The following is a 7,492-nucleotide window of genomic DNA, read 5'->3' as shown; positions in this document are numbered from 1 at the left end:
ATTTCAGTTGGGTCTGTTGTGATGTGGTCCATCTCGTTTCTTATTTGGGTTATTTGTTTCCTTTCCTGTATTTCTTTAGTCAGTCTAGCCAATGGTTTATCAATTTTGTTAATTTTTTCAAAGAACCAGCTTTTGGCTTTGTTAATTCTTTCAGTTGTTTTTCTTTTCTCTAATTCGTTTAATTCAGCTCTAATTTTTATTATTTGTTTTCTTCTGGTGCCTGATGGATTCTTTTGTTCCTCACTTTCTATTTGTTGAAGTTGTCGGGACAGTTCTCTGATTTTGGCTCTTTCTTCTTTTTGTATGTGTGCATTTATCGATATAAATTGGCCTCTGAGCACTGCTTTTACTGTGTCCCAGAGGTTTTGATAGAAAGCATTTTCATTCTCATTGCATTCTATGAATTTCCTTATTCCCTCCTTGATGTCTTCTATAACCCAGTCTTTTTTCAGGAGGGTATTGTTCAGTTTGCAAGTATTTGATTTCTTTTCCCTAATTTTTCTGTTATTGATTTCCACTTTTATGGCCTTGTGGTCTGAGAAGATGCTTTGTAATATTTTGATGTTTTGGATTCTGCAAAGGTTTGTTTTATGACCTAATATGTGGTCTATTCTAGAGAATGTTCTATGTGCACTAGGAAAAAAAGTATATTTTGCAGCAGTTGGGTGGAGAGTTCTGTATAAGTCAATGAGGTCAAGTTGGTTGATTGTAGTAATTAGGTCTTCCGTGTCTCTATTGAGCTACTTACTGGATGTCCTGTCCTTCTCCGAAAGTGGTGTGTTGAAGTCTCCTACTATAATTGTGGAGGTGTCTATCTCACTTTTCAGTTCTGTTAAAATTGGATTTATGTATCTTGCAGCCCTGTCATTGGGTGCATATTTAATATGGTTATATCTTCCTGGTCAATTGTCCCTTTTATCATTATGTAGTGTCCTTCTTTATCCTTTGTGGTGGATTTAAGTTTAAAGTCTATTTTGTCAGAAATTAATATTGCTACTCCTCTTCTTTTTTGCTTATTGTTTGCTTGATATATTTTTTTCCATCCTTTGAGTTTTAGTTTGTTTGTGTCTCTAAGTCTAAGGTGTGTCTCTTGTAGGCAGCATAGAGACAGATCATGTTTCTTTGTCTAGTCTGAGACTCTCTGTCTCTTTATTGGTGCATTTAGTCCATTTACATTCAGCATAATTATAGATAAGTATGTGTTTAGTGTTGTCATTTTGATGCCTTTTTATGTGTGTTGTTGACAATTTCATTTTTCCACTTACTTTTTGTGCTGAGACGTTTTTCTTTGTAAATTGTGTGTTCCTCATTTTCGTAGTATTTGACTTTATGTTTGCTGAGTCGTTACATTTTTCTTGGTTTTTATTTCGAGTTATGGAGTTGTTATACCTCTTTGTGGTTACCTTAATATTTATCCCTATTTTTCTAAGTAAAAACCTAACTTGTATTGTCCCATATCGCCTTGTATCACTCTCCATATGGCAGTTCTATGCCACCTGTATTTAGTCCCTCTTTTTGATTATTGTGATCTTTTACATAATGACTTCAATGATTCCCTGTTATGAGCATTTTTTTTTTAATTAGTCTTAATTTGTTTTTGTGATTTCCCTATTTGAGTTGATATCAGGATGTTCTGTTCTGTGACCTTGTGTTGTGCTGGTATCTGATATTATTGGTTTTCTGAACAATTTCCTTTAATATTTCTTGTAGCTTTGGTTTGGTTTTTGCAAATTCTCTAAACTTGTGTTTATCTGTAAATATCTTAATTTCGACTTCATATTTCAGAGAGAGTTTTGCTGGATATATGATCCTTGGCTGGCAGTTTTTCTCCTTCAGTCCTCTGTATATGTCATCCCATTGCCTTCTTGCCTGCATGGTTTCTGCTGAGTAGTCTGAACCTATTCTTTTTGATTCTCCCTTGTAAGAGATCTTTCTTTTATCCCTGGCTGCTTTCAAAATTTTCTCTTTATCTTTGGTTTTGGCAAGTTTGATGATAATATGTCTTGGTGTTTTTCTTTTTGGATCAGTCTTAAATGGGGTTCGATGAGCATCTTGGATAGATATCCTTTCGTCTTTCATGATGTCAGGGAAGTTTTCTGTCAGCAGATCTTCAACTATTCTCTCTGTGTTTTCTGTCCTCCCTCCCTGTTCTGGGACTCCAATCACACGCAAGTTATCCTTCTTGATAGAGTCCCACATGATTCTTAGGGTTTCTTCATTTTTTTTAATTCTTTTATCTGATTTTTTTTCAGCTATGTTGGTGTTAATTCGCTGGTCCTCCAGATTTCCCACTCTGCATTCTAATTGCTTGAGTCTGCTCCTCTGACTTCCTGTTGCATTGTCTAATTCTGTAATTTTATTGTTAATCTTTTGGATTTCTACATGCTGTCTCTCTATGGATTCCTGCAACTTATTAATTTTTTCACTATGTTCTTGAATAATCTTTTTGAGTTCTTCAACTGTTTTATCAGTGTGTTCCTTGGCTTTTTCTGCAGATTGCCTTATTTCATTTCTGAGGTCATCCCTGATGTCTTGAAGCATTCTGTAAATTAGTTTTTTATATTCTGTATCTGATAATTCCAGGATTGTATCTTCATTTGGGAAAGATTTTGATTCTTTTGTTTGGGGGGTTGTAGAAGCAGTCATGGTCTGATTCTTTATGTGGTTTGATATTGACTGCTGTCTCCGAGCCATCTATAAGATATTGTAGTGATTTATTCTATATTTGCTCACTGAGTCTTATCTTGTTTTGTTTTCTTTCAATATACATAGATGGGCTACTAGATTGTGCTGTCTTGATTGTTGTAGTCCTTGACTTACTTATGACCTGTTACCAGCTGGTTTGGGCTGTTACCAGATATATATGCCTGAGTCCATTCGCTGTTCTTGAGTAGAATCTGATTTGGGGTCATCAAGTGTGTGATGCACACTATCACCTATCCACCTTGAGAAGTAGTGGTGATAGTTGTGTGCACCAGATTCTAGTAGCAGCTGGGGTTCACACTCCAGGGGTGGGGGCATGATGCTGACAGGCTTCCCCCAAGTGTCAGTGAGGTAGGTGTGTCTCTATTCCTAAAGCACCTTGGTGGGTGGGCTCTGCAGCTGTACCTTAGGCCCCCAATGCAAGTACCTCTACAGATTGGTAGGTGTCACCCTCCTTAGACCCCTAAGGCAAGAGGCTAGGTGGTCTGGGGGGAGCTTCAGCCCGCAGTTCCCTGTTGTGGGTCAGTGAGGGCTCTGTTGAATATGCAGAGATATCAGACCTGGGAACTTGTCTTTCCAGTAAATCCACTAAAAAAAAAAAATGCAGTAAGATCCCTATCAGAAATGCCTTTGCATTATAATAGCCACCTTGTTCCCTGTAGGGATGAAAGCCCGAGACTGTGGATCACATATGCTTGGCTGGAGCTGGCTCTGTGTTTTTAGTCCAATTAGGGACGGATTTTTGGTCCCTGGGTTTTTTGTGGTTGCTTCTCTCAGGCCGGAAGAATGGGTTAGGAAAAGACCAAAAAAAAAAAAAAAAAAAGGGAAAAGAAAAACCGCGGAGCAGTTCTACCCCTGGCTCAGGAAATTCCAGTGTTAATGAAGCCACATGGGAAGGGGAGGGGAGGGTTCAGGAAAACAGGAGAGAGTAGCACCCTGGAATGTAGACAAAGTTACTCATCTTGCTTGGGATGACTATTTTATCTGAGATTCCCAAGGGGCGTGTCGCCTATATGTGCTGGCTGGGTAGAGATTGCCCCTGAGAGTCAGGCCCGCAGAAGCCGCAGTCAGTTCCTCCGCTGCCGATCCAAAGCCCAGTGTCAAGGTTCCCCGGCTGGGACGCTGCACTCCCGGCTCCAAAACCAGTCGCTGCCTCCCAGCAACTTCTCCTCCCGCCAGCCTCGTCGCTGCACCGCCCACGCTGACTGGCTGGGCCCCCTCCCGAGGTCAGTTCAGGGGGGTAGGGCTGCGCCCCCTGTTTGCGCTGTCACAGGAAGTTGTGTTCAGCTCCCCTGCACCCAGTCCTAAGCCTGGCGCCAAGGTTACCTGACTGGGACGCTGGCTCCAGGCTCTGAAAACAGTCTCTGCTTCCCCGTAGTTGTTCGTTTTCCGTCTCTGTCACTCAGGTCAACTCTTTAGATGTGTGTTTATTGGTCAGGGTTCATAGATTGTCATGTATGTGATCGATTCACTTGTTTTTCCCAGTCTTTGTTGCAAAAGGGATCTGAGGTAGCGTCTACCTAGTCAACCATCTTGGCCCCCCTCTCCCCGAGTTATTCTTTGATAGGGATAAGGGAGATCCTGTGTGCAGAGTGCTAGACTCCAACCCCCTCTTAACCCACACTTCCTTTATCTTTTTAAAATATCGGGGCTTAGGGTGACATTTTGCTTGATAAAAAGATTCTTTCCTCTAAGAGACAAAAATGAAAAGAGAAGGGAAAAAAGAAAATCTCAAGCACACAGAATCCACTGAACTAAAGTCGGATTATTTTAAATTAAGTCCCAGACATCATATAATTTCACTGTAAAATATTCATTATATATCTCTAAAAGCTAAGGAATTTCTTAAAATATAACTTCAGTACAGTATCATGCCTAAAAATTAACAATATTACTTAATATCAAAAAATATCCCAGAAAACCTTTCAGCTCAGGAATGAGGCCACTCCTGGGGTTCACCCTTCAGCCAAAGATTGAACAAGCCCACAGAACAAAACAACACTAAAGGGGCACACCAGTCCTGGGGCAGGGACTGGAAGGCAGGAGGGAACAGGAAAGCTGGTAATAGGGAATCAGGGTTGAGAAGTGTTGACATGTCATGGGGTTGTTAGCCAATGTCATACAACAATGTGTGTACTAACTGATGAGAAGCTAGTTTGTTCTGTAAACCTTCATCTAAAGTTCAATAAAAAATAAATAAATAAAAACTCTTAGAATCAAATGAGAATGAAAACACAACATACCAAAACCACTGGGCTCAGAGGAGAATTTATAGCAATAAATGCACACATCAAAAAGGAAGAAAGGGTCAAAATCAATAGCTTAAGTTGACAATTTGAACAAATAGAAAAGGAGCAGCAAAAGAAGACTACAGTCACCAGAAGAAGAAAAATAATAAAGATCAGAACACAAATAAAAGAAACAGAAAAAACAATAGAAACAATTAACAAGACTAGAAGTTCATTCTTTGAGAAGACCAAAAAATTGACAAATCACTGGCCAAATTAACAACAACAAAGAAATAAGAAGATGCAAATAACTAAAATAAGAAATGGGATAGGTAACATTACAACAGAACCAACTGAGTGAAAAAGGATTACAACAGAGCTTTATGAAAAATTGCACTCCAACAAATTTGAAAAACTATAAGTGGACAAATTTCTAGAAACACACTACCTACCTAAACTAACACAAATAAATGCAAATAGAGGTAGAAAATAGGAATAAATCTTTAACAAAAAAAAAAGAAGTTGAAGATATAAAAAGAAAACTTCCAACATCAACAACAACGACAATAACAACAACAAAAAAAACCCATCCCAGATGGCTTCACTGAAGAAAATTAATATTTTACTGGAAAATAACATACGGTCAAAAGTAGGGGGACTAATTTTCAGCATAATTAGCCTATCAAACAAAACTAAAAATGCACAAATGATGGAAGATAAATTAGATAACTGGGACCTTCTACAGAGGAAGATCTACGCAAGCAAATGCATACACATGTATAGGTGTATCTGTAGGCATATATCCATAGACGTTTGTGTGTGCTGCATATATATCCACATATGTAACAAATCATATAGAGGGCACAGTTAAGACGCTTCCTAGACACAGCCAAACAACTTATGGGATTGATTAACTGGGTTAAAAGGCTTGAAACCAAAGTCTCAGAGACTATGGTATAACATAGTTCACAAAGATAATGTTCTGTATCCTTGTTTGGTGAGCAGCGTCTGGGTCTTAAAAGTTTATGAGTGTCCATCTAAGATACAACTATTGATCTCTACTCATATGGAGCAAAAGAGAATGAAAGAAATCAAAGGCTCAAAAAAGAAACTAGTCCACGAGACTAACAGCCCACACAGACCACAGCCTCTTCTAATCTGAGACCAGATGAACTAGATGGTGCCCGGCTACTACTACCGACCATTCTAACCAAGGACACAATAAAAGGTCCTGGGCAGAATGGGAGGAAAATGTAGAACAAAACTCAAATTCCTAAAAAAGACCAAGCTAACTGGATCCATAGAGACCAGAAGAAACCCCCAGACTATTGTCATAAGATACCCTTTGAACTTGGAATTGAAATTATTTCTGGAGGTTACCTTTTAGCCAAATAATATATATATTTTCACCAAATATACAATATCACTCATGAGTAATGTATTCCCTTGAACAATCAACTATATGAGACCAGTCAACATTTACCCAAGAGCAAAAATGAGAAGGCAAGGAGGGGAAGAGAAGTTACATCGATGGAAACAAAACAGAATGGAAATGAGAATGCTGACACATTGTAAAAATTTTAACCAATGGTACGGAACAATTTATATAAAAACTGTTAAAGGGGAAAAAAAGATTAAAGTGTTGGAAACTCTGTGGGGCAGTTCTACTCTGTCTTATAGGGTCTCTATGAGTCAGAATTGACTTGGCATAAATGGGTTTGGTATATACATATGAACATGTACTTAGAGTACTGGTGGTGCAGTAGTTAAGATCTACGGCTACTAACAAAAAGGTCGGCAGTTCCAATCCACCAACCACTCCTTAGAAACCCTATGGGGCAATTCTACTCTGTCCTATAGGGTCACTATGAGTTGGAATCAACTCAAAGGCAGTGAGTTTGTTTTTTGTTTTGTTATATTTAGCACATACATTCCATGTTCTGATTACTCATGGATGTTTGCAGTGGTTTCTTCTCATTTTGAGTCATGCCACATCAGCAAATGAAAGTCCCAAAAGCTTTATTCTGTTCACGTCACTAAAGTTGGCACTACTTTGAGGAGGCAGCTCTTCCCCAGTCATATTTTGAGTGCACTTCAGCCAGAGGGGCTCACTTGCCAGTGCTATATCAGACAGTGCTCTGCTGCTATCCATAAGATTTTCACTGCTAATTTTTTTTGGAAGTAGATTGCTATGTCCTTCTTCCTAGTATAGCTTAATCCGGAAGCTCCGCTAAAACCTGTCCACCACGGGTGACCCTGCTGGTATTTTAACATGCAACATGCAAGCCACCACAGTGCAATAAACTGACAGACAAGTGGTAGATTACACCTCAACATAAAGAAAAACAAAAATCCTCGCAACTGGATCAATAAGCAGCATCATGGTAAATGGAGAAAATATTGAAGTTTTCAGGGATTTCATTTTACTTGGATCCACAATCAACAGCCATGGAAGGAGCAGTCAAGAAATTAAACGATGTATTGCACTGGGCAAGTGTGCTTCAAAAGACCTCTTTAAAGGGTTTAAAAGCAAAGATGTCGCTTTGAGGACTAAGATGCTC

This window comes from Loxodonta africana, chromosome 26 (assembly GCF_030014295.1).
Source record: "Loxodonta africana isolate mLoxAfr1 chromosome 26, mLoxAfr1.hap2, whole genome shotgun sequence".
In the NCBI taxonomy this organism is placed as follows: domain Eukaryota; kingdom Metazoa; phylum Chordata; class Mammalia; order Proboscidea; family Elephantidae; genus Loxodonta; species Loxodonta africana.
This window is presented reverse-complemented; position numbering follows the sequence as displayed.